The sequence below is a fragment of the Corvus kubaryi genome, unplaced genomic scaffold (assembly GCF_017639235.1).
Source record: "Corvus kubaryi isolate FWS band 111438036 unplaced genomic scaffold, C.kubaryi_AGA036_p1.0 37260, whole genome shotgun sequence".
Lineage (NCBI taxonomy): Eukaryota > Metazoa > Chordata > Aves > Passeriformes > Corvidae > Corvus > Corvus kubaryi.
This window is the reverse complement of record NW_024581077.1, coordinates 619,636-647,099: the sequence shown is the minus strand read 5'-3', so window position 1 is coordinate 647,099 and position 27,464 is coordinate 619,636. Positions and strand designations below refer to the sequence as shown.

General features: G+C 43.1%; 1 protein-coding gene and 1 long non-coding RNA gene across 9 annotated transcripts in view; one reads left to right on the top strand and one right to left on the bottom strand.

Annotated features, from left to right (window-relative positions):
* The window catches only part of LOC121662642, a 436,327-nt gene extending 425,872 nt beyond the window's left edge, over positions 1 to 10,455 (bottom strand). The window contains exon 1 of the long non-coding RNA XR_006015360.1: positions 10,404 to 10,455. This is a non-coding gene — a long non-coding RNA (uncharacterized LOC121662642). The remainder of the gene's footprint in view (positions 1 to 10,403) is intronic.
* Positions 1 to 27,464, top strand: part of FAT3 (FAT atypical cadherin 3) — a 398,052-nt gene that overhangs the window by 18,878 nt on the left and 351,710 nt on the right. The gene's annotated exons all lie outside the window — the stretch shown is intronic.

The window sequence follows — 27,464 nt, the reverse complement described above, 5'->3', positions numbered from 1 at the left end:
TAATATTAGTGCTTGGAAATTGCTCCCTGTCTCTAATTGGAAGGCTTCTTCATGTGTTTCTGAGATTTTATTTGCATTTACTGGGTTTTAGGCCGTTTCAGAAATAGGGGGAGGGGGAAAAGGTATAGCGAGAAGTACAAAGTTTTTGCAAAAACAGTTTGTTTTGTTTTTTTTTTTAGCTTGAATTTGGAATATCACGTTTCTAGGGCAACAACTTCATGTAATGCAGATCAGCAGCTGAAATACTTCTCCTAGCAGCTGGAGAGTGAAGTTAGCAGGACCCACGGTCTGTTCTGCAGCTGATACTGGGAGCTTTGCGGCTGGTGGGGATTGTCCCTGAGCTGCCCTTAGTAGCTGGTGTCATTCTGGGGAGCAGCAAGCAGCACTGAGTGATACCAGAGTTATCCTCAAGAGAGGTGGTAATGTAGGATGCTGCAAGTTCAGGGAGGTGAATAAAAGCAGATTTCCTATAGCTCTGGCTCAGGAAGAGCTTTGAGAGGAGGGAGGAGGTGACAAAGTGAGCTTTCTCCAGCAACTTGGATTGCGGAGGAATGTGAAACTTCACAGTTTTCTCCCATCTTGCTCTTGAAAGTTAACACAAGAAATAGATAGGAGTGGGAGACAGTTTTCTGACAGGAATCCCAGATTCTTCATCCCCAAAAGCTGAGATGGTGACAAGAAGCTGGGTACTCAGCAGAGTTACCCGCAAATTTTGTTGACTGCGTTAAATCCTCCAGCAAGCAGGTGTCGGGTAAATGTTTTGATTCCTTGCAGTATATATTTGCATATTTGAAGATTTCTGGTACTTATGACTCATTTTAGTTTGCCCAAATCTTAAAAGGAGCAAACCAGCAAGTCCCTTAATTTTTATGGGATTGCTGTGTAAGGGCTTTGAGATGCATGCCCCGAGCTGGGCATCCTGGGAGGGTGATGTACGTGCAGGTCCTAACCATTGGCATCCTGTGGATAGCTGTAGTCACACCTCAGACTATGTGAAGTGTCTTTAACCATCACTGCCTGATCATCTCCAACCCTGAACCTGTTTTCTACCAACACCTCTGCTGGGTCCCTCTTGCCCTCCCCAGCATGATTTGTGTCCTGCTTCTTGACCAGGGTGGGTGGGTGTTGGTGTCACAGGTCAGGCTGTAGCACCAAGCAGCTCTGGCCCTTACAGAAGGTCCTATGAAGTGTTTTAGAGGTCTGATGGAAAGTGATGCTTCATCTGTAGTGACATTTTGTTTGTACAGTTTTACTTTCTTTATGCAAATATGCTGGGGGGGTTGGAGGAAGAGAAAACTTGCTGAGAGAGTATCGCTCGATGCCTTGAAGCATGTTTTCCTTGATAAAAAAGCTTTTTCTGTAAATTTTTCGGTTTTGTCACTTCTCATTTGCTGGGATCATGAAGGGTGATAATGTGCTCTGTGTAACCTTCTTACATGTATTTTCGTCTGGTACATTAATAGCTTCATTAATACGTGAGGAAAAGCAGGTTTCAACTTACTAGTTGCTGATCCAAACGCGGAAGTGGTATTTTTTTTTCTAAAAACTGTAATTCAAGGTTATGCATGTGCAAAAATAGCTTTAGGCTACAACAAATACTTTCTTCAGCAGGTCTAGCTCATTTTATTGACATATTGTTTTGTAAACTGCGGGTGACTTGCATTGTTTTCAACCAAAATAACTTGCATCAATCAACATAAGAGGGTAATTAATTTACATATTTTCATTGTGGAAATGATCCAGACATTTTTACTCTACGGTGCTAGACTTGAGGGAGGAAAACTGAAATAACATTTTGGGTTTGTTTTTAAGTTATTCTTCATTTCTGATTGTGCTGGAGAAACCATTGTGACCTCCTTAAATTTGAGCTTGAATGAAAGTAAAGCAAGACTTATTTCATCACTCTGTTGCACATCAGTACAGCCTTAATGAGATGAGGAGAGGGCAGCTATGGCATGCCATAGCAAAGTGTAGTCCAAAACACTTGCTAAGAACAAATGCAAGAGTTAACTATTTCCTTTCTCTATGAGAAGCTGAAGCCAGCAGACGAGACTGTGGGAGATAAGGAGCCTGATGAGTTTTTTCAGGGTGTGCCTGGTGACTCTCCGCATGCCACCAGTGAATGAAAATGTGTGGTGTATTGTCTTTGAATAGCAAGGGCTGGCTCCTGTTTGTATGAGGCAGCAAAAGGTTTCAGAACTATCTGAACTTCTCTAGTCCATTGGTGAAGTGTAGCTAAAACACCAGTTTCTGAATCTGATGGAATGCAGAGAATGGAGTGGTTATCGCTTTGGGTGGATTGACAGGATGTGGCTTTTGGGGGAGTGTAAACTTGTGTCTCTAAAGGTGTACCTCTCCTCCTCTGCACCCTGACTGTTCTGTCTGCTTGATTATTAATAGCTGGGTTTTTTTTTTCCTTTTACCTCCACAGGGTGATGGGCCAATGAGCCAGGATGCTCAAAACTTCCATGTAAAGAGATACTACACACAGGCAATTCAGGCAAACCCAGTTTACCCATAGCATCCTTAAGAATAAATTCTTATAGTATTAAACTTCAAATGAGGTAATGCAGAAGAGTCTTTCTTCATTTTACGTTACGCATTCTCTGTTACAGTGCCTGTTACCAGCATGTTATACCTTGCCACTGTGACCTTAATTCCTCACTTATAAGCACCACCTGTGGGGATAGATAGCACTGAAGGTGAGAAAGCTTCTCCTTGAGGTAGGGCATCAGTAAGATTTGCCTGACATCAACTAAGGATATCTTTGGGGAAAAAAACAATCAAACAAACCATGTCTGTTTCTTGTTGGTTTTATTCTTTAAACAAGATTTCTGATAGTCTTCTTTTTGAGAAATTGCCCATGAACAGAGAGCATTTAGGCTGATGATGCTGGCATTTCTACTGGCTTTCTAGTGGTCAGTGTTGCATCATTGGTGCCAATTTTTTGTCCTTCTGCGAGAGAGATGGCTGCTGTAGAGATGAGGACTGGAATCAGGTTTTCTGGGTTTGAGCTCTAGTCCTGAGATGAGGCTCACAGCAGTACCAAGCATAAGCAGCTTCTCCGTGACCACTGCTGGGAAGCAGCAGGTTGGCCCAGTTCACTGGTAACATCCCTAACTTCAGAGTCTGTTCTGCCTCCTGCTTGCTTGCAGTCCTGTGTCTCACTCCTCCTGTGCCCACACAGAAAACTCCTCCTTGCATGCAGTGATGTTTTCAAGCTGGCTGTGCTGATGATGGCTTGGTGCCCATGTTCTGCTTTCACTCAAGCTGGTGACCCTCCCACTTTTCATGGAGTAGCAGTAGGCTCTCCAGAGCTTTCCTGCGTTTTTCCCTGGATACACGAAAGAGTGAATGGATTTCCTAGTTTGCTGGCAAAGAATTAGAGAAGTGCTTGACCCAGCAATGAAAAAGTCCCTGTGACTACTCAATCAGGGACATGAAAGGCAAAGGAAACTGCAAAAGGTTATACAGACCTATGGGCATTGTGAGTGTGGGCAACTTGGCAGGACCAGGTTAGTCCCAGGTGCTCTTACCTGTGCTAACTCTGCTAGCTAGTGTCAAGCTGATGGGAGAAATGCAGTTGGGCTTTCAGTAACTTGCAAAGATTGAAATCAGACTTTACTCTCTAACAGTCCAAATGTGTTCTGCTTTCCTTCCTTTCCATAAAACCAGAAAGTGGTAGGGTACTGCAATTCAGATGCCTTTTTTGATCCAAGCCCATTTTCTCAGCCTTCTTACTTTGAATCAAGTGGTGCAGGGACTTGAACTTGGGCTGTCCTCATACCAGGTCAGTACATTTGTCTGTGCTCTGTGCTTAATTGATGTGATCTGCAAGCAAAAGAGAATTGGTGAGCTAATCTAGTGAAAGCTTGTTCTCAAAGCTTCAGTTTTTAATCTCTTCCTGGAAGACAAGTGATGGGTGCAGAGATGGTGCCAAATACAGGGACCCAAACAGTACTCCCACACTGGCAGAGAGCACGTTATCCCATCCTTGCTCTTTGTAATGACTTTATGCATTATGAAAATTCATGAGGATTTTATTTTCCTTTGGGTTAAGGAATTATCTGATCAGCTGTCTGTCATTCTGAGAGTGTCTGGATGCTGACAGTGTCTGGATGCAGTCCGTATTCCCCTTCCATCTCGACTCCTTTTAAAAGCTTCTGACTGGTATCCATTGTCCTGGCAGCATTCATGGGCTCCTTTTGGAGGGCACGCAAATGACTGAGGCCCAAAGCCAACTGGTGCAATGCTCACTGAGCACTGCAATGCTTAAATAGGCATGAAAGCTGGAGTTGTGTTGCCTAAACAGACATATCTGGTGCCATGTTAGGAGCTTCAGGGTAGTACATCGTTGTTGGTTCAAAAGGGCATGGATCTCTCAGCTTCCGAGATGCCTCTCGGGTGCCACCATGCCCCAGTGACAGGGCAGATGAAGCTCTTGCAGGCTTCTGTTAATTAAGTGATGACTTGCTGTGTGAGGGGGATAAGCAGTGTGATGCTCCACAATTTTTCATACTTTCAAAAGGGCAATTTATTTGATCAATTGTGCTAGTTCAATATATGATAGAATCATAGAATGGCTTGCCTTAGGAGGAACATTGAAAGACCTTTTTGTTCCAACCCTTCGTGCCATGGGCAAGGGACACCTTCCACTGGACCAGGGTGCCCAGAGCTCTATGCAACCTGGCCCTGAATACTTCCAGGGATGGGACATCCAGAACTTGTCTGAGCAACCTATCCAATATTAGCAATATCCATTTTTAAGGAAGTTGGAATATTGGTTTTTTTTAGGAGAATGTGCAGTAAAGGGAAGTTAAAGGTTGCAATGTATTAAAACAAATCATTGTGATAAATTTCATTGGGATGTGCTTGTATCTAGTTCTTCAGTAGTGTACCATCACAGCAGGACAGGGGGTGGCATTACACAGGCATTAGGCATGCAGTGACAAGTTCCACTATTTTAATTTGCTTCACTGTCATGTCTGGCAAACTTATCTCTCCTCTCATGCTATCTGGTGCATTTAATAACTGGATATTGTTAAAATAAATCTCAGCAAAGGGAAGGTGAAAAAATAAATGAAAGGAGCTCAAAAAATAAATGAAAGAGGAATCCAAGTTTTCCTAGGGTTGGGGTGTTTTTTGTTGATTTTTTTTCCCATCCCTTTTGAAAACTTTTAAAAAACCCCTCTACCTTAATCTGGCACTGTAGTAGGCATTTTGCATCTGGCCCCATGAGAACCCATCTCTAAACAGGTAGAATATGCAAATAAATGCAAAAACTGATCTCTAGCTGCTTAGGATACCCAGAGGGAGTGAAGCTAAGCCTAAATTTTTTTTCTTTTTTCCTCAACTGCACAAAACTCCTTCAGCACACAGGATGTACCTGTTTTCACCCTTCCTGAGTGGAACATGTATTCTTCCAGATGCATTTCCAAGCAAGACTGTGGATCTTTTCTGAAATCTAAATTTTTTTTCCCCCACATTTACAAGTATCCTTACAGAAAAAAAGTACTATAACATTTAAAGCCAGTTTCAAAGTTAATGGTTGAACATGATGATCTTAGAAATCTCTTCCAACCTAAATGATTCTCTGCTTTTATTCTTTTGGGGGATTTAGTTTTTGATGGGGATTCCGTGTGGTGTATAGGGTTCTTGAGGAGGTAAGTAGTAGCTGTCACTGCCATGGAAAAGGAGCAGAAGCAGGAGAACCTCATAGGGTGACTCCCAGTTGCAGCATGGAACAAATTCCTTGCTGGTTTGGTTACTACAACAGTGTTCCTGTGATGCCTCATGCAGAAGCGGAGGTTATTGCCATTCCCAGTCCTCAGCAAGGAATTGTGCTTCCCTTGAATTCTCCTTGGCTTCAGTCATTCATCTGACCCCGAAGGGCTGTTGTGACAAGTTCCTTCATGTGCAAGGGCAGCATGAAGCTGGCTGGATTTCAGCAAATGCTGGTGCTGAGTGGTGCTTGTGTTGTGTATATACAGTTGCAGAACGCTTTCAGAATGAATAGTCCACGGCAAAGTTGTTCTAATGAGCTGGAATGCCAGTTGTAGCATATCCTACCCAATCTGGCAGCGTTCTACTGAGCTGAAATACCTTCTTTGTTCTTAAAATAGTCCCCACTGATTCAGATTTTAATTGCAGATATTACAGCTGTCAAAGAAGAGGAGAGGTGACCAGATGATTGTGTTGATAGTATAAATGGAAGCTGGGGATATGTCGAGTTCCAGCCTCTAGGTCTTCCTTCATTTAAGATGTGCCTGTGTGCTGCAGTGATTATGTGGGACAGAGGCTCTCTCTAATGTTAAGATGAACCTGAAGTGCTTTGTGCCTCATTATATCCACCATGCTGACTAAACTGGTCTGACAAATAAGCATGTAGGGCTACAAGGATTTCAGCACTAGTAATGGTAACAAATAGGCATAGATATTAAATATCTTGGTTAAAGCCTGAATCTTGATAAATGCAGATGGAATTTACTAACATGCTGAGAGATTGTGATTCAGGAATTCATTTAAAACAAAAAAATTACTAAGGAGGTGAGTAAAATGAAAGGATTTTAAATTTTGCGCATCAGACTGCATGTTTGCATTGCCTATCAGTCACCACTGGTCAGGGGGTGAGAAATCTTCTGAGTAAGTGAACCGAATCTTTTCAGCACAGATGTGCCAGAGCAATTGTCAACTGAGCAGGCTGACACGTTGCTGTTTTATTTCATTACAAACCAAGTTCTCAAGTTTTGCAAGTTTATGGATCACCTCATGGAAAGAGGCATGATAGGTTGTCTTTGGTTTGTATTTCTACGTTTTTGGTGCTGAGGATGGATTTTTAGCTGGATGAAAAGGTGTCTGGCAGGTTCCCCAGACTGCAGAAAAGATCATGGGTGTTGGGTGAGGCCATCCACCTTAGCTGATAATGGACTTGGGAAGGAGGGAAGAAAATAGCAAAAAAGCCTCCAGACTGAGTCTGCAGCTCAGTGCAATGCTGGCTACACAAACTGACACCGTGATTCTGTCTTTGAGCCTTTCACTGTTCTGGGCAAGGGTAGGAAGTCTCTCTCAGAGGCGAGAGGGAGCTTCTGCCAGCCTTGGGAGATTTCTGCAGGGAATATGGGAGAATTATGGATGGTTGGTAGCACACCTTGGCTATCTTCTGGGTTTCACCATTGTCCCAGTGTTGCTGTCATGTGGAGGTTTCCATTACGTCTCTTATGTTTGGTATTAATCACATTAGCTACACAGTTAAACAATGAAGGATCAAGTGAGGGGCTGACACATGCTGCACCTAGCAGATCTGGTCCTTACAGAAGTATAGGAAGTATAGGACTTTCTTACCCATTCCTGTTGTGAAAGGTAATACCATTCATGGTTGTTGAAGGTTTAATTATGCCTTTGCAGCATTCTGATGTGCCTGAAGGGATTTTGCTGAAACTTATCAACAACAGCAACAAAAGCAAGGTACGAGATGGAGAATGTGATTTTGTTTGTGTGTTTTCCTTGAAGTACTGAAGATGGAGGGGCAGATTGTTGCTTCAGGAGAACTGAAACATTTTTCTTTTACTCTGGTGCATATTACTTTGTAAACACAGGAATAAAATCAATTTGAATTTTTTTTCTTCCCCTGTATGTGTGACGGGGGTGTTGTGCTCCAAAGATACAGACACTGGCCTATGTGTGTCATTAAAGAAAATGTTGGTATTGGACGCTGCATTGTATGAGGGGAGAGGCATGTGAGTCCTCTGGGTGCCCTGTGATACCTGTCCTGGTGGCAGGATACTTAACTCCCACTTCATTTTGTTCCTTTGCACTTGGTTGACGTGAAAGGAGAAACAAGATGAGCTTTCTTCTCTAAAATATCGACTGTTTTGTCTTTTAAAAGTGGAAAGCAGAATTAAGGTTCCAAGAGCCATTTGAGCTGCCTTGCAGCCTTACCTAGGAGTGGAGAACAGTAGAAGATTCTGGTACACTGGTAGGAAATTATCTTGAACTAGCCTGTGTTAGTGAAGTTTGAAGAATGAATGTGTATACTTTCTGGCTGTCCTGTGTTTAACTGGCTTTTATTTTTTTTAAAATAGCTTCACATTCAGTTGTAAAACATTGCATCAGGGCCTCATCCTGACCATTGATTCAGGGAAATCTTTCAGTTGAGGTATCAGAGGTTTCACTTCTCTGAAGACCTTTAAAAACCCAGCATTTTATTAAAGGTGAGTAGCAGACATTGCTCCATGTCCTTCTAATTGCTGTGTATGTTCCACTCACCTTTGTTACATAGAAAATGGGAGGAACATCTCAACGTCTCATGTTTACAGCATTTATGAGCAAATGATTTAAAAGCAAAAGATTTGGAGGAGGTAGTGTGAATGGGAGTTGGGAGCTTAAGGAAATTGGACCTGATGACCAAACCCTGTAATCTTGCAAGCCAGAAAGTAGGCGTTGTTTTTTAGACAAACCGAAAGAAACCACAACCCTACATCCCACTCTCAGATGGAATTGGAAGTAGTAATGAAAAAGGTATTTGTCTGTTTGTACCAGAACAGGGTGAAGATTACTGAGGCTAGGTGGTACTTCAGTCTATCAGGTGGAGGTGTAACGAGACCCAGTGTTCTGGAAAGCAGCACTGAAGGAAATAAGGCACACTTGAATTTTTCTTTTCACGGTGAGTGCAATTAATGATTAGGAAGAGCTTATCCAGAAATGCTATGCATGGCTGTCAGCTGCTTTCACAACTGAGTGCCTCTCTGAGAGGTGGTGTAGTTCAGTTCAAAATGGTGCACTAGATCCAGGAGCTGTTTGGCCTAAGCTGAGCAGTCAAGCAGTGTGCTCTTGACCTTAAATTCTGTAAGGCACTCAGATCACTTGTGTGTGTGTTTTCAATATATTCATTTAAAGTTTTTTTATAGTTATAAAATGGGAATTATCTCATCGTGAGGAGGTGGTAAGTTTAAACAGATGAGTATTGTGGTTTTTACTTAGATGTATTTTTTAATACCTGCTTGTACCCAGCATGCTCAGTAGTAGTGTTTGCTTTCCTTCTTGACCGCCAGATGGACTGCTGGGGGTATCGCTTGCATTAAGTGTGCTGGATAAACACTTGAGGTGCACTCTCTTTGAGGAAAAAGCATTCTGCATCCAGGTGCTTATTTAATGCAAAGTGAGGCTGAAAGATTAATCAGATAATTATGTTAATAGCATAGTGTTCTTTTTAAGAAAAGGATCGTGGAATACCAAGATAGTATTGCTCAACACGTCCCTATGCGGGAAGTGGAGGAGGAGTTCTTCAGGGACTTTGCTACCCTCAGTGGGTACTATCAAACTATCAAAATATTAAAATAGCTTTCAGTGCATGTGGACCAGGATAGTTAGGCGCAATGTTTGGTGGGCGTTATGACTGTTTCTTTTTCTGTAGTCATAGGAGGGAAAAGAAAACATCTAAAGATCAGTCTATTCTTGTAAGACTGGGAGGAGACTTCTCTTCTTATTCCCTTGTCATTTAATTTAATATTATATGGAGGTGCTGAATTAGGCTTGCCTTGGAGTTAACATAATAGACACCCATTTGTCCTGAGTTTTAATCTGTGTAGACTTGAAATTTTCCCCTGGGCTGCAGGGCTAAGTAGTAAATGGTAATGCAGGGAAATACTGTCATCAGCCCTCAGGAAAGGCTGCCTGGCCAGCTCATCCTTCCCAAAGATGAACGAGATTCGGGAATCTGAAAATGGCCAGGTCTCCGTGAGCCTGAGTTCAAACCTGCCCGGACAAAGGACAGGTATTTTTGCTATGCAGAAGCTGTTGTAGCAGGAGCACGTCTGTGCAGATGGGCTGAGCTCGCCCTCTTCAGCCAGTGGACTTGCTCTGGTCTGGAGGATGTGTCACTGGGATAGCAGTGCCCAATTCATGCCCAAAAATGCTCTGCTCAGCCCAAAAATGCCCTGCTTAGAGGTGATGTGGGCTCAGCGGGCTCCTGTTGCAGGACCAGCTTCCTGCTGCCTGGAGGAGGCTTGGCTGTCTGGTGTGGGGTCTGCACAGCTGGTTTGGAGATCCTAATGTGAGCTTTCAGCCCCCGTAGTGAAAGTTGTGTGCTTGATGTTAGGCTCAAATCCATACTTGGGCACCCACTAGGTCATTTCAAAGCTGTGCTAAGCAACAATGTTCACAGCTTCTCCGGCCAACATGTTCCAGTGCTTCACTGCTCTCCGGGTAAAGAGTTTCTTCCAAACTCAACCTGATACAACCCAAATCTCTCCTCTTTTAGTGTAAAACAGTTCTGCCTTGTCTGATCACTATCTATCCATGTACAAAGTTACTCTCTGTCTTTTTTATAAGCCCCCTTTAGGTATTGGAAATCTGCAGTGAGGTCTCACCAGAGGCTTCTCTTTTCCAGGCTGAACAATCCCAACTCTAAGCCTCTCTTCATAGCAGAAGTGCTCCAGACCTCTGACCATTTTTGTGACCCTCCTGTGCACTCACTTCAACAGGTCCATATCCTTCTTGTGGTGAAGATCCCAGAGCTGGATGAGGTACTTTAGGTGAGGTCTCACAAGGGCAGAGTAGAAGGGGAGAATTGTCTCTGTCAACCTGCTGGTCATGCTTCTTTTGATGCAGTCCAGGATACAGGTGGCTCTCTGGGCTGGTTGTGTCTTTAATGGGATGGCACGGTCATTTCTGTGACAGACAGCAGGGAGGCAGCAATGGTCTCAGTACCATAAAGGTCTTCAAAGGCAGAGACTGTGTGCAAGAAACTTCAGTGCAGTCACTTAGGGATAGTTGTCCAGACAGTTGCTGAGGGGAAAGAGGGAGAAACCGGAGTTCTGGGGAGGTGGGTGGGCTGCTGCCATGCTGCCCTTGGAGGGCTGTACCTCAGTCCCTTGCAGCAGCTGGAGCCTGGCACAGCAGAGGCTCCCTGGCAGAAGACATGGATGCCAGGGCAGTAGCCACTGTGTCACCATTCGTCACACAGCGTGTGGCTGCCTGAAATCTCTCCTGTCATCGTTGTGAAGTTGAAATTCAGTGGCAGTTTCACAATGGCACAGTTCCTCGTGTGAAGGAGGGAAAGTAGGTCACAGACTGCCCTGCTGGCATTTGTTTATATGGCTGTAGGGCTGAGCTGAGAGCTGAAGGCACTGAGGATCCAGAAGCCAGAATGTGTTTCTCACCCCTTTCCTTTGTCTCTGACTGGCATGGGAGTTGACTGGGGAAGAGATGCTGTAAGGTTTGGTTGACTTGCCTGCTGCCATTACTACTGTTTCAGTAGGCCCCAAAGGTTTTTGATGTGACTGGGCACCAAGCATTGTGCAGACTGGTCAGACTACCCATGTGCCAAAGAGGAAGTGCTTCAGGTGGATGAGCCAAAGCACAGGTAAAGCACAAGGGGCATTTAAAGTTTTTTTGGCTGCTTCATCTCTATGTGCCTGAATTGCAGAAGGTGCTTCAGGATACCAATATAAGGCCTTCCAGCCCCAGAGGCAGTGACAACATAGCAGCACCTGCATTTCAGCAGTGTTACTACACAGTCAGTGGACACCCCCTGCTCCTCCTTTTGAAGCTAAGGTAGCCAGTGATTTGAGGGTTGGGGCGGAAGCAAACAAAGTGGGGACCCAACCCTGTAAAACAAAGTTGTACAGTTTGAGGCTTTAACTTGACCAGAGTGTTGCAAAGACTGGGTTAATGCAATTGTTACACAGATAACCAGAGAACTGTTTGGCAAACCCTTGGATGTGCAGCTGGAACTGAGATCTGCATTCACACATCGGCGGTTGGAGCTCAGCAGAGTGGAGATCTCCAGGGTGGAGATCTCCAGCCACACTGACCTGCGCTCCGTGGTGTGGAAGGGTTTGGGGCTGGTGCCCCTGGACACCTCTCCACCTGTGCAGCGTGAGAAGTGGGCAGACTGTTTTTCCTTGCCCTGGCTGGAGCAGATGGGGACTCCAGAGTGGCACAAAAGGGAACACAGATCAGATTCTCCTCTGAGCACTGGCCTCTCAGTATTTTCTTGTGGAAGTTGGAATTTTCAGTGTAATATAAAACAGTGCCAGGGAGCAATTCAACTACCTCTCCTATGTTTATTCAGTATTTTTCCAGATTAGTTCCTAGGTTCATTTGGCTCAAATATGCAAACTACTTAAGAAATAAAAAGAAATCCCCTTAACTGGCTTCCTGTGAGGGATGTCACTGGATGTTCTGAGGACTGTCCATCACTTATGAAAAGGTTAACTTAAACAAAACAAAACATTGTGGCTGGTTTTGACCACCACAACTTTTCAGCTGTTGCTTAGCTACCATTTGGCAATGACCTTTCCCAACAGAAATGATGTTGTGAGCCTCCAGGCTGAAAAAGAAAGAACACAGAACACCCAAAGTCTTTGCTCTGAACTCAGTGTTTTCTGTTCCTGGCAGGAGCTCCTGCATTTTATGCATGATTTCATAGAATCACAGAATCATAGAATCATTAAGGTTGGAAAAGACCTCTAAGATCATTGAGTCCAACCATGGACCCATGTTCGCCACTTCACCATGTGCCTAAGCACCACAGTTACACATCTGTTAAATCCCTCGGGGATGGTGACTCCACCACTGCCCTGGACAGCCTGTTCCACCCTTTCAGTGGAGAAATTTTTCCTACTATCTAACCTCCCCGGAGCTTGAGGCCATTTTCTCTTTTATCCCTTGTTACATCAAAGAGAAGATTGGCCCTCACCTTTGTACAACATCCTTTCAGGTAGTTGTAGAGAACATTTGATAAAGCCATCAGAAATTTTGAGTGATAGTGGGATTCTATCTTAAATGGAGACTGCAAGTTCTTTAGTTTCTGAGCCATCATTGCCTTCCAGTTGGTTCCTCTGTGGAGTTTTGGTGCCATCAAGGTAAAAGCATTGACTTTCTGCAGGGAGTCAGAGCTGAGTATACCAACTTTCCCTGGCATTTGGGTAGGAGGAGCAAACAGGCTGCACGTGGCAAGCAGTATGGCACTCCTTCAGTCATGGCCTAGGCATCACTTTGGTTTGGTGCTTCTTGCATCCAGAAAGAGTCTCAGAGGTTCTTCCCTGTGAGCTCCTTAGCGTTGGGATCACTGGCTTTGTAAACTGCTGTTTCCATGGCCTGGAGGGAGCTCTGTGTGATTTTGAAAAGAGAAGGGCAGTCTGTGATGTGTTTGTGTTTATTTTTTCCATTTTCATGTTCTGAAAGGTAAACCTGAATTATAAGTCCTGTTTTTATCAGACTGGCAGGCCATTTTTAGAGAGAAGAGGAAGTTAGTCCATCCTGCATTGCATACATTTCACTGAAGTTGTAAGTACTGATGCGCTAAGAACTCGAAGCTTGACTTCTTTTGGTTTCCTTAACTTTCAGTAACGCTTCTGAGGTAGATTCAGCCCATAATGTGCACTTGTGTCTCTTGTTCCCTTGGATCGTGTTCTGAACAGAGGGCAATCTTCTATTTCTTTTTCTGGGAGAAGGGGAGTGGTTTTGTTTTCAGTGGAGTGTAACTCTCATTCCCAATCAAAGCCAGTTCAGCTGCACAGGTATGTATAGGCACAGAAGGACCAGTAGTTACAGACCCAGACAAACAGCCTGTGCAGCAGAGAAGGCCGGAGATGATCCTAATGTTGCAGATTTGGCATCTGAATAGAGGCTTCCATTATCTAAATATGGAACAGGACAGCTTCATTTTGAAGCCCAATTTCAGAAATATTCAGCTTGTGTCAAAACCAGTGAGGGGAAAAGACAGAGGCTTTTATCCCGGCTTTCTGTAAGCTGTCAAAAGTAGAATTTTATAATATGGATGCTGTAGCCTACACTACAGTTTTTGGATAGGTTATGTAGAATCTGATGGCCTCCTATTCTGAAATTATTAAGAACGACAGATTGCAATGAAGTTATTGAGGAATTGAATTTCCATACCTTTGAAAATAGTTGTGAGTTAATAAACGGTTTGTTGGTTAAACATCATCCCTAAGTAAACCCACAATAAAAATTGTCTTCTCCACCATTCATGGTGGTCCTTGCTTCACTTATTTTACAGATTTGCTGGGTCCAAGGAATAGCAACCTTGCTGCTTTAGATTGACTGTAATGAGCACCGTAACTGGACCTGATCTAGCAAAAATAGATAGAAAATTTATGTGATCATCAAAATTATGCTAATGGCAACTTGAGTGGTGAAACCTAAGAAATGCATTGGAATTCATTAGGTTTTGTACCAATGTGAAAGATGCCAAAAACATTAGTAAAGAGTTACCTAATTTATGTTTTGTGGGTGGGCACTAAGCAGTTTGAATAGTGAGAGGAAAGCAGCCTTATTTTCTTAGGGGAGTCCAGTAGTAGTTCATTACAGAAAAGGGAGAGTCAGGGGAGTCAGTTGTATAATTTTTGTATCCTCCAACTTTGACACTGTACTTTTTCACTACAGTATTATCCCAGAAAATCAAAAGGTGGGATTTTTTAGAGGTTTTTGCGAAGGATCATATTTTGGAAGAAAGGTAGAGTTGGAAAAGATGCAGAAAATTAAATACATTAAAAAGTTCCCACTTGTTAAGCCGCTTTGCAAATAGTTTTAGAAGAGAGCAGTGAGGTTCAAGTTCAGACTCTAGCCTCAAGCTGCTTAGGTGCTGCTGTGTTTGATTTCTCATCTGCTGCAGGACAGATGTCCAGGACACAGAATGAGTCAGAACTTTAGCTGAAATAGCATATGGGAGATATTGGTCCTGTGAAATTAAGAGAAAAAATTAGAAAATCTATATATTGAATGGTTGCCCGATCATTTTCATTTATGAGTGATAGCAGTAACACCACTGTGTTAGAGAACAGCATTTCAGACTGTTGAAGGCTTGTGATGGCAAGCTGCTGAAGGCTCCCTTTGGCTGTATGCCAAACCAGAGGGAAGGATGTTGATCAGAAGCATTGCCAATACCCCTGGCCAAAATGCCCTGTCCCTCCACAGGACCTGACAGCCCCATCTCTGCTTGGCACTTGATGAAGAGCTTCCTCCTGACCTGCTGCCTGGGGGTGCAGTCTCATGTCTCCCTGCAGATCTGGTGTGCAGATGTCCTTTTGGGTTGCGCTTGAACTCATGTCTCGGGCACTGTTACTGGTGGTGTGAGTCCTGCCATGCTCAGAGGAAAGGGATGCACTCCCTGGCCAGAGGAGTTCCCAGTTAAAGAAGAGTACATGCAGGTCTGTGCCAGTGAGCTCAGTGAACGGTGAAGGAGGATGCAGGGGAAGGGTGTGCGGGGCTGACAAATGTGTGTGTTGCAGTTTCTAAGTGTCAGGTGAACTCTCAGGCTTCCAGGGGGTAAGTCAAGGTGGTGACTGGTAGTGCGTTACTTTCCCAGCTGTAACTTTCTCTGTGTAACTCCTTAGTAAATACATATCCCTCTCTCTGAAAGCTGGCAGGGGAGTGACCTGCCCTTTAATCTCAGTGTAGCAAAATACACAAGAGCAGTTAGAAACACGCTTTTAATTTCCCACCTCACGTTCTTGCACAGATACGCTTTTAATTATGTCTGGCTTTTTTTGAAAACATTTAGCTGCCCCTGAGTGACCCAGGGATTAATTTCTCTAACCTGAATCAATACTAGCTATGTGGAAAGTACTGCTGTCCGCTGTGCTGCTGGAGTGAGTGGGCTGTCCAGCAGGCTGGCCTTCATCTGGCTGAACATCAGTATTCATGAGATGGCAGCCCAGCATGAACCAGGCACACCATCCTCCCCTCTCTCCCTTGAGGAGAAAGAAAGTTGGTACCCAGCAGTGTTTTGTCCATTCCTTTGTGGCATCTTTTTTGTGGTGGGTGCGTTGCCTTGCTGAGGTGCTGGTTGCTTTTCCCTGATGAGGGTGGGACCCTTCCCCAGGAAAAGCCTTAACATGGGTTGATTTTAAGTGAGAGTAATTCATCTCTGCTAAAAACTGCTCCGTTCCTTTGTGTTGGTTTGAACATACTTCATAGAATCACAGAATCCTATAATTGTTTGGGTTTGAAGGGACCTGAAAGATTATCTAGTCCCAGTCCCCCACTGTGGGCAGGGACACCTTCCACCAGACCAGATTGTTCAGGACCTCATCCAACCTAGTCTCAAATGTTCCAGGGATGGGGTGTCCACATCTTCAATGTGCAGTCTGTTCCAGTGCCTCACTACCTGCACAGTAAATAATTTCCTTGTAATATCTAATCTAAATCTACTATCTGTTTAAATGGTTTTGAATGGAGAATAGGTGGATAGTTTTTTATACAGTTCTGGGATGAGCACATGCCTGAAAGTTTTGTTTCTTTACTGGGTGACCTCATTGGTAGGAGTACAGCAGTCCCCAAAATACACTGCAGTGTAGAAAAACACAGCTTGCTTTAAATTATACGTTGAGAACTAGCTGCAGTCAAGCAATGGCAGCATGGAGCTCAGCACAGGCTCATTTCCCTGCTGCTTGTGTGCACCAAATGTCTTGGAAAATAGTGTAGACATACTTGTAACACTTCTGGAAGAAGAGTGTTAAACATAAAATTACTCTGATTAGCTGTCTTTGGGAGTGGTGGTGATTCTCCCCCTCCCTTTTTACACCTGGTATGTACTTGGGCATGGAAGAGTTTGTTTCAGAAATTAGGATTAATAGGTTGAATGTCTTAAGTTTATATAAACATTATATTCAGTGTATTCAACAACTTCAGTTGTTTGCTGTCCATTATTTCCTCTTTTTCAGTCCATTTAATTAATTTCCTTAAGGGTTTATTCTAATACCCATGTCTGAAATATAAATATTAGTTACCCTTTTTCCTTTTAGGCCGGCCTAAATAAGAGCCCTGATTTCATATGAAAAGTTTGTTGTAAAGATGGGTTGGATGGAAAACCATTCTCTTCTTGGTCTACACCACATTGCTTTAGGATAACTCTTACTTTTGCAGTTCAAGAAACAAGATTTTATTTATATTGATTTAAGGAAAAGCTTAGGGGGTTACATTTGCATATTTAATGTAGTTAGAGTTTCAGTTATTTGCATTAGCAATTGCTTCAACTCCAGTATTAATAAGGCAGGTGCTTTTGTATAAATAAAAAATGAAAAAAAAAAAGCGAAAAAAAGTAAAGAGATTAGTGCCACAGGTTAATTTTTGTATAGAGGTAATGACTTCCAGCCACCACAGTAACACTCAATATTCCCCTAGTGATACCTCAAGTCAGGAAAGAAATTAACTTCTGTGTGTTAAGTTGGCAGTGGCAAACAAAATTGAAGATGAAAGAAAATGAAGGGGCGAGGAAAAAGTCTCAGTTCCTCAGCACTGCCACAAGGAACACTCAACTCTAATTTCAAGATTTGGTTATTTCCTTTAATGCTCAACAGATGTGAAAAATGCTATGGCAGCACTGGGGTATGTGCAAATCCCTTTGAAACTTGTGGGACTTAGATAAGGCCTACCTTTTACTAGACTTTTTTTGGTTTTCTTTTTTAAGGGTCTTTTGTCTTTTTTTTTTTTTTTTTTTTCAGAAATGAAGAGGCAAGATAGGCCTGCTAAAGGGGCATGTTAAAAAACATTGGGATCTTTGGGCATATGAAGATCTGCCTTAATGCATCCTTTTGTTTTAATGGCATTTCACTGGGTAATGTAGATTAAAGCTACTCCTGTGTGGCACTACCTGAAGTCTTTTGCATTAATGCAGTGTCAAGTGCCTGCTTAGGAGGAAAGGCTGCAGGTGTTTCATTTTGCACCCCTGTGCCTGTGGTGTGTTTGTGTAGCAGCCAGAAGAAGGTGAGGACTGGATATATTCTCCCAGCAGTGCCTTGGAGCTTTCCTCCCATGGAGCTAGAGTGGACTTGGGGAAGCTATCCTATCTCCAGTATTGCAATGACTGTTTTTCCTTCTTTGGAAACAGAGCAACTCTGTTAGGGCATAGGAAGAAAGCCAAAAAGTCAAACTGGCTGAGAACAAGTAATGAAATTAGCTAATGCTGCTTTCCTGACAGAGCTAATAAATGCTGCAGAAAATCTAACAAAAACCACAAATGAAGATGGGGTTGTCTATGCTTTTTTAAAGAATGTGTGTGTGTAATATATACATATATTTCTATTTCTCTCTCTCTCTCTCTATATATATATATGTTTTTTTTTTTTTAATCTTGACAGTGTCATTTAAAAACAATTGTGTGCTTTTGGAATTTCTGGTTCTTGCCACTGCAAATTCTTCTCCTAAATTATTAAGAGACACACAAAAATATAAGGAGCTTGGCATTGCTCTTTAAATGGGCAGGATCTTGGAAGGAGTTCATTTCTCTTGTAATGCAGTTAGTTCTATATCTGTCATGTTCAAATCCTCTCTGACCAGGAATATTGAATTAGAGCTGGCTGTGGGTGTTAAGTGTCTCCACAGATACCTTTGTTTGTATTGAAGAAAGGAAAGAAGGCTTAAGGGTGGATGGTCCTGTCTGTGTTTGTGTTTCCTGGAGAGGAGCTGTCCTGCACCCAGCTGGCTGAACAGGAGCTGGCATGACGAGTTAAAGTGCTTGTGCTTGGCAGGAGCATCTTGCTAAACAGAAACCTGTTGCCACTTGTGTACTGTGGCTTAGAAGAACAAAACAGGACGGCCAAGAGGAGTGGATGCGTCTCAGACAGCTAACCACCAAGTATGAAAGTCCTGCTATATAATTTGAGGCAGCCAAAAACGTGGCTGCCATTGGCTATTCAAGGGCTGAGGGCAGGAGGTGCAAGGGAAAGCAGGTGTTGCATGCACTTGGGTTTCTTCAGGTCAAACCTTTAAAATCTGTTGCTGCTGAGCACGTGGTGTACTTCATGTGAATTGTGCTACTATATGCTTGGCCCTCGGGACCGATTGCTATGTAAATGCAAATTATTTAATTAACATTATTGTTTCCGTTTGCCATAATATGATTTTTATGAGCATTTCTAGATTAAAGTTCACTTTAGAAACATAGCAATTGCTTCCAAATTGCTTGCCTGTGCGCTGCATTTTAAACCCCCTTAATGCAGTAAGGAATCCTTATCATTCCTTAAGCATCAGAGGAGCAGCCAGAAAAATATAACCAAGATGTGTAAATATAACACTTCAGAAAGCATAACAAAAGCCCTGTTTGTTTTGACATGGCAGAACCAGTAATTAATGACTAGTAATAGGACAAAAAATATTCAGAGAAGAAACTTGTGTCTTCTGGTCTTTAAATCATAAACACAGTTTTAGCTGAATTTCTTTTTTTTTTCCTCCCTTGATTTCCTTCCCACATCAGCAGCTATGGGGCTTTGTCCATAGAAGTTCTCTATTTTCCAGAAGTTACAATGGTCTTCCTTCTGTGTGGCAAATATGAACGGAGGATAGACGCGCTGCCTGAGGCCCCGGCGCGTGGCACTGGTCAGTGGTGTGACACCGGCTGGTGTGCAGGATCCTGCCGGTGACCCAGACAGGATGGTGTGGGCAGTGAGGGTGGAAGCTCTCACACGCCTGGGGCTTTGCCAGGAGCTGCCTGTGCAAACATACAGCTTATTGCTTGGTGCTTTTTTGTTCATTTCCATGGGTTGGAGGATAGCTCACAGGTGAGTTGAAACACCTTTGGAATAGGATTGTATTGTTCTCGGCTGTGGTTTGTCTTGTAAAGTTGCTCACAGTGAAATATTTTAGAGCAATCCCCTGCTTCATAAATGTGAAAAAGGAGAAGTGTTGGACAATGTCACATTGCTTTGCCCTGTGACAGAATTTTCCCGGAGTTTGCCGCTTTTACAAAAGTTGTTATTTAAGTTCCTCCAGTCTTAAGACTAACCCAATTACGTGCCAGTGCATGGAATTCCAAACAGAGGAATGTTTCCATAGCCAAACTTTTCTATCCTTTTTCTTCTGTGTAATTTTAGTCTGCATTAATTTAGCAAGGGGTTGGGAAATGTCTTTAGTATTTACTGTCTTCTACTGGTTTGTGTTTAGGGCTTGTTTGTTTTAGGTTTGTTTTTTTTTAAATGGTAGCAGAGCACAAGCTTATTGGGTGGCTCACATTGAAGGCGCAAAGCAGGCAAAGTACTCAGTACTTTCCAGTGAATGTAGAGAAATACATGTACAGAGGAACATTAAGTAAGCCATGGATTTTTGCTTTGAAAGGGGAAAAAGGTGTCCTGTTAACTCCCAGCCTGGCTTTGCATTGCTGGGTCTGAGCAGACCGTCTGTAGCTGCTAACACGTCCCTGCATACCTCTGATGATACTACAGCTGTTGATATCTATGGAGCTGGAACTTCACTCCCTGGTTTGGGTCTCTCCCCATCTGCCTGTGGCACTGTGAGCAGTTGCATGGGGCTCCTGAGAGTTTCTGGCTGTGCTTCTGTGCTCAGTGTAAGCACATGGAGGGAAAAATAAGTGTATGATTTGTTCCTTTGCCATAAATAAGGTTTTGCTGGTAACAGCAGCAGATCAGAATTTGCCAGTCAGAAATGGTGGTACTAGCTGACAGCATACCTTAAGTCTTTAATTTGAATCTACAAGGTTGGCATGTTTTTTACCCTTCCATCAGTTGACAGATGCAGTGTTTTAGGTGCCTGATTAATGGTTTACCTCTGTGCCTCCAAGTGCCAACAAAAATCTACATTGCAGAAGTTTACCAAGTACTTTTGAGTGTTGGTGAGGAAATCTACATACAATTCAACTTCTTGTACAGGGCACACTGCTGATTTGTGACTTCTTTCTGTTTTTGGAGAGGGGGAGCGGGCGTGCTTTCAAGAGCAGGCTTCGGTACACTAAACAGAAAAGACAGGGTTTGAAGTGACTGCATTTTTTATTTTCAGTCTCTCTTAATCCTGCTTGGGGAAGGGGAGAGTGAAGTGCTTGATTAGGCATGGGTTAGGCAGGTGGCTGGAGTGCAATGTAGTGTTGCAGTCCTTCCTTGGTCCCTGCCACAGGGGTCACCCTACCTGCAGCAGCCCTAGGTCACAGCGTATCGGCTGAGTATTTCAGTTCTGAGCTGGGTGAATTAGAAGGTTCCTATAAGGCCGGGGTGAGATCAGGGGTTGAGTTTTCTTGCAGCTGCAATACCCTTTGGTGTATTGAGAGAGACAGAATAAGGAAACAAGAGTGAGACACAGTATATTTTTAAATGGACTGGAAATATAGAGGTGGGTCCTTACTCCCCAGCCTGCACTGGGCACTGCCCTGAAGTCAAACTTCTGTGCAGAGGGGTGTTTAATCTGTGCACACAGGCATCTGGGGGGAAAAAAATGCTGCTCTGTTCCCTCTCTCCTCACCTCCTCAGAGAAATTTCATTCATAGCAAGATGTCCAATTGGTTGATTTATGGTGTGAGGAATATTTTTTAAATTTTTTTTTTCTTCTCTTAGCTTTGCTCTTAAAAAGCCAGCTGAGTTCAGTTCTCCCAAGGCAGGAGCAACATTTTCTGTCAGTTTGATTGATCTGTGAATAACTCTGATGTTCCAAGGCATAATGTTAATAGAGTTTGTGGCGTAAAGTCATATGAAGAAAATCTAAAAATAAAGAGCAGCTTGATTAACTTCCACAGCCTAAAAAGAGCACTGCTTGTGGAGCGGCCAGAGACTGGCTGTATTTGGAGAGGAGTTTTCTAAAAGGGGGAGCTGGAAATCACTGTGTCTGGAAACGGGACTAAATTGTCTTCAGAATAGCTTCTTTTAATTGAAACCAAACGGAAAGTTTTCTTCCTGGGAAAGTGCCAGTCAGCTGTGGAGCCCATGCTATGTTGCTGGCAGTGCCTGGGTTTGGTGAGGGACAGCTAGGAGGAGAGGGCAGGAGGCTCCAGATGTACTCACTGCCCCTGGAGGCCCCCATGGGCACTCGCAGACAAAGTAACCTGATCATTTGCATGATGTAAAACTCTTTACTGATACTGCTGGATTTTTCTTGTGGTGTTTTTGGTCATGCTCCAATGCCTGACAGCCTTTTAAGTGAATAAATTTTTTTTCCTAACACCTGATCTAAACCTTCCCTGATGCAACTTGAGACCAGTTTCTCTTGTCCTATCGCTTGTTCCTTGGGAAAAAAGACTGACCTCCACCTGTCTGTAACCTTCTTCCAGGCAGTCGTAGACACAGTTGGGCTGGTGGGTCTTGGTCAGAGAGAAATACGATCATCTTGGTGAGCAGGATCAAGACCTGACTGGTGAAGTTGTGTCTCTTTCTCACTCCCGTCTCCAGAATCCAGAGGGAGCACGTGCAGCAACGCCAGGGCAGGTCTCAGCCGTGGCTGGGGCAGGTCACACCCATAGCCTTACCCGCCACCTGAGGAGACCTGTCACCTGATGTGCTCCCCTGGAGTCAGGGGATGCATACTACACTGAATCCATGCTGAACAGTGATATTTTTCTGAGAGTAAGCCAAGGTTTTGTACTCTTACCCAGAGCTGGGAACCTGTCAGGAGCTCCCTGGTGTCTGGGGAGCCCTGTGCCTGTGAGGACGTACAGGCATGGCAGAGGTGCTGGGTCTCTTAGGTGACTGACACCCTCCCACCGGAGACCACAAACCCCCTCTTCTACTTTCCTCTTCCCTCCATGCCTACTGCTGTTAGTAGCAAGAACCCACACAGCAGGTTGAGGGAGACATCTGAGCCATTCCTGCTTATTAACAATGTTAAAAGGAGCTTGTCCTCTTCAAGTGCCTGGAAATTTTGTGTGGGTGACCCTCTCCAGTCCAGATGTGAGTCCCCCTAATGTCCCTAATGAGAGATGGATGGGTTCCATATGCCATGGCTATGCTGGCCACAGTGAGGGCTTGGCATTGTCAGCTGGCAGTTTTGGTCCATGAGCCCTTCCCTCTGGACAGCTCTGGCTGAGAGCTACCAGGAGGAGGGTCTTTACTTGCTCTTTTTTCTTTCCTCCCCTCTCCCCTCTAAGTCCATAGTCCCATTCTCTTAAAAATCCTTTAATAATTGTATCCAGACCAAATGGGTATTTTTGGGTGGTTTGGGGTTTGTTTGTTTGTTTGTTTGTTTATTATTATTTCTGGATATAAACTCCCCAGGACTACTTGTCCTGTGCAGTCAGTAGGGAAGCTCTAAAGATACACTAAGACCATGCCTTACTGGGACTATGTGGTGGAAAGATTCATGACCTGATGACTTGGGATACCGCTTTCTCTCATCCCTTGTCAACCTTTCCCTGTGTTTATATGGTTTTTTAAATAGCTGTGCAAAAAGCAAGCTCAACCAACCAACCAAAGGCCAGGACTGGAAAAACTTTTCAGATTAGAAAAAAATGCATGTGCTTGGAAACCAGATGTGGTTTTATTTGAAACCAAACAGAACAATCACAGTTTATCTGGAGGAGTTCTTTTTTTTTTTTTTTTAACAGATGAAACAGGTTCAGTAGTTGAAGACTTGTAAGACTGGTAAGGAATTGTATCTTGTGACCACTGTTTTCAGTTTTTAAGATACTGTTGTAATAGTGATAGGAAATGTCCTCTGTACCTTTCCTTTCCAAAGGAGCCCCATTCTCCAAGTAAACTGTATATAAAATGTATATAAATATCTGTGACTGATGTGCATCCCCAACCAGTTTGTGATGTCAGGTTAATGATACCATCTGGGTAGGGCAGCTCAGTCCTTGGTGGCCACTTCAAGTCTGATTGGGAAAGCACTGGATCGAGGTTGCTGCCAGGGGATGGCAGTTCTGACCAACATGAGACGCATGGAGCAGAAGAAAAGTTTGAGATCCTTTTCGTAAAGGAAAGATGAAATTTTGTTCTTGTTGGCCTCGTCATCAGAGACTCTCTGGTATGTCAGCTGGCACACAGGATGGATCCCCACTGAGCAGTAGATGTTTGACTGCTCTTGTACCAAAACGAAGGCAGATGCATTTGAACAAGTTTTTATGATGACTGCTTGCTGTTTCTTCTGGCTCTGAATTTATTGTTCATCAGAGTTAAATTCATAAAAATGCGTAAGTTGCAGATGGGGAAGTGATAGAGGAAATGCATCACTCAAATATGGGCAACTGACTTCAAGGAAAAAAGCCACTAAGTGGGAAAGATGGGAAATGTTCAAGAGTTTTTTGTGGAAGAGAAGAACCCTAGGTATCTCTACCAAGGCCAGGTTGAATGAGGCTTTAAACAACTTGGTCTAGTGGAAGGTGTCCCTGCCCATGGCGAGTGGGTTGGAACTAGAGCATCTTTAAGATCTCTTCCACACCAAACCGTTCTGTGATTCTATGAGGTATTTCACTATTTGAGTGAGAAGCACAGGAAGATTTGTGGCTGGCCAAGCAGACTGAGATATTGATCTAGTACTGCATTGTGTTTTCCTATGATATAGGATAATGATGCATTGTCTTTCACTTCAGGAAATAATGGCTTAAAACGTTTTTGAGCAAAGAGGCTGTTGACTGTAGAAATAAAATTAAATGGAAGTTAGATGAAACTGGCTGGAAGAGATCCTGGAATTTAAAAGGGCTATTGTAAAGTAGGTGTTGGCACTTTTTCAGCGAGGGTATGCCACCCTGTAGCCTTTTTTTCCTAAATTAGAGGTTGCATGTGCCAGTAGAAACTGAGTGGAAGCTGAGAGCTGCTGCCTTTTGCAGAGTCCAGAGAATGCTACAAGGTCCAGCTTCGGGCGTGTCCGCTGGAATGTTTGGGATCGGTCCTGGGAGGTTTGTACTGCACACTGCCACTATTGGTTGTGCAGAACTCTGTGGTGCTCAAAACAGATGGACTATGGAATAACTTACTGTTTCTTCACAGCTTGGTCTTCATAAAGTAGATGTCCTACACGTCATGCTTTTGTTTCTAACAGGCTCCGAGTTTTATGCCTGTCCTATTTCAGATATGACATTACCAAGGAAGATAGTGAAAAGGTTGTGCTTTCACTCCATGGTACTTTGAGCCCTCTCAGAGTAGCATCACTCACCCACCATGGTGGCATTTATCTGAATGTATTGCTGGTGTGGTGAACAATTTATGGGAGATATTATTAGCGCCTTGTAAATCCCAAGGACAGCTGAACACAGCCTTTTATAATCTATCATACAATAGCCTTCTGTTCACAAAAGTGTGAAAATCATTGGTTTGCATGTAGACTTCCTTAGTTAAAAACAGTCTCTGGTTTGGTAAATGTCATTATTATTTTAATCAAATGAAGCTTGCTTTACGCTTTTTGCAATCTGCTGTTAAGAAAAATCCACCTTTTATTAAGTATTCTTTCTTAATACTTTCTCAATCTTCATGGTCCAGAGCACAGTTGGGGAGGAACAAGAGAAGACAGTTAAAAGTGGATACTTTCTCCTAACTACTCCACTTTTCTTTTAAGAACTTTAAATGAGAACCCTTCATTTTTCAATAGCAACTCGTATCTTTCCTTTTCCTGCATTCGTTTCTCCTGGCCAAAGTGTGCCATTAAAGAATAATAATGTTCCTGGCATTCTGTGTATTTTTAAATGCAAAGAAATGGTTGGACTGAAGAATAGCATGATTGTAAAGCTTTGACTCTCTTTGTAGGTGCACATGCATTTGATAGTGCAAAGTCTGAACTATACTTACAGCTTTCTTAGATCAGCTGGCATTCCCTTTGAAGGGACACTTGTCATTTTTTTTTATTTTGTTTGCCTCTGCTTGGAGGCAGCATGTATTAAAAATAATAATAAGTGCTTCCACCAATGCCTGATGGAACAGCTTAGTAGGTTAGTCATCAGATGTAGAAATACCTGGCGTTTTCAAAAACTAGGACTCAAATGCCTCTCAGGATCTGTCTCCTCAATACTGGTATTACTGTTTCATTAGGTTGGGATTTTTTCCTGTGGCATATGAGTCCTGCTCAGTCCAGGAGCTTTCAATGCTGGGTTTCAAAGCATCTCTAAGTCCTGTGGAAATGTTGGCCAGGCTTTCTTCGCTGGAACAAACACACCATTTCTGTGCTTCACAGCTTAGGAGTTGGTAAGGAAGATGCCTACACAGGAGCTCTAGGCTTCCTGCCATCTAATTTTAGGGCAGCTTGAAAAGCAAACATTTAGTAGAAACAAATGAATTGAACTCAGTCAGCAAAGGAATTGGCTACCAAAAAAGAAAAAAAAAAAAAGGACAGATCTTGGTATTAGTCCTGTGTCAATAAATCACATGTCTTATCAAGATTCAAATATTGATGATTATTTTCTTTGACTGTCTTTTGATGTCCATTTTCTGAAGTTGAGACAGAGACAGGAGAGTAGAACTGCCAAGAATTTCTTTTTTAACTTCATTTTCCTCCACTGAGAAAGCTAATTGTATCTCTTTCTGAACCACTTAATTCACTGCCTGTCATGCTCTTCTCTCAGTGTAAACTTCCTTGGGGCTATCGCCACAGTCCCAGCAGAGGAGGAAATTAGGGTCTCTTACAGAAATAACCTACAGCTTACATAGCATAAACAAATATTGGAAAGCAAACACTGACAGGTTGGGGAAAAGTGTTTTTTAAAAAAAGGAAAGTAATAAAAAATAAAAGAGTAAATGCGAACATAGTGCCTTGCAGTGTTTAAAACACTTCCTTATAGTCTGTCAGGCTACATGTTCAGGACCTTTGATCAGGAGGGAGGTTGTTTATTTCCTGTACAAACCAGCTTATACATTGATCAATGCATTGTTGATATAGTGAAGGTATTCATTCCCTTTACTGGTCTCTTTGAGAGGCCTTGGACTTGACAACAGTATTGTGAGCATTAACGTGGGTATCGGGGTCATGGAGAAAATGCAAAGAGGAACAAGAGGATGGAGTTGATCACCTGTTTAAGGGAAGACTGCTTGGAGGGGTTTCTGTGGAAAGAAATGCCGTGGGGTGAAGGTTGTTCACACTTCGAAGGGACCATTTGGGAACCATTGGCTTAAATCAACCGTTTTCCTTGCCGTACTGGGAGGACCTGCTGCAAGACTCCTGTAATAGGAGTTGTTTCTGACTGGTCAGACCCTGTGGGAAGGGGAAAACATTAATACTAAAAGAAACCAACAAAACTACAAAAAAGCCTTTAAAATAGACCATCTGCCTTAAAACTTTGCTGCATTTTGGTGCAAAAATTTAGTGTTTTCCTCAGGGTGGACCTGAATGCAGAGTTATGCAAAGAATAACCTTAACTTTGTATGCACAGTAATGAGATCTAAAATAACTATTATTAGAAAGGCAAACTTGCTTAGCTGGAAAGGGAAGGATTATTTACTTTTTGTCCCAGCTGTTTTAAGTCTGAGGCATCAGGCTTAAAGTGACCTGCTGGAGATCTGTAATGAAGCTGTGCAGTTTGCCTACCACTGGATCTTGTGGAGGTCAGAAGTTTTCGTGCCATCAGACAGCATCTGTACAAATTTATGAAAGAGAAATCATCAGATGCTCTTAAAAAGAGAAAAATCCCCTCCAGTTCCTGAAATGTGGGAGCTGCAAATTGCTCTGTTGCTGTCTATAGTTAATACAATGGATTTTGCCTGGTTTTACTCCACCATACACATTTTGTTGTGGACCACTATCAGGCGGTATTTGGGTTAGAGAAACCTTTGGCCTGACCTCTGTCAGTCATTCCTGTGACT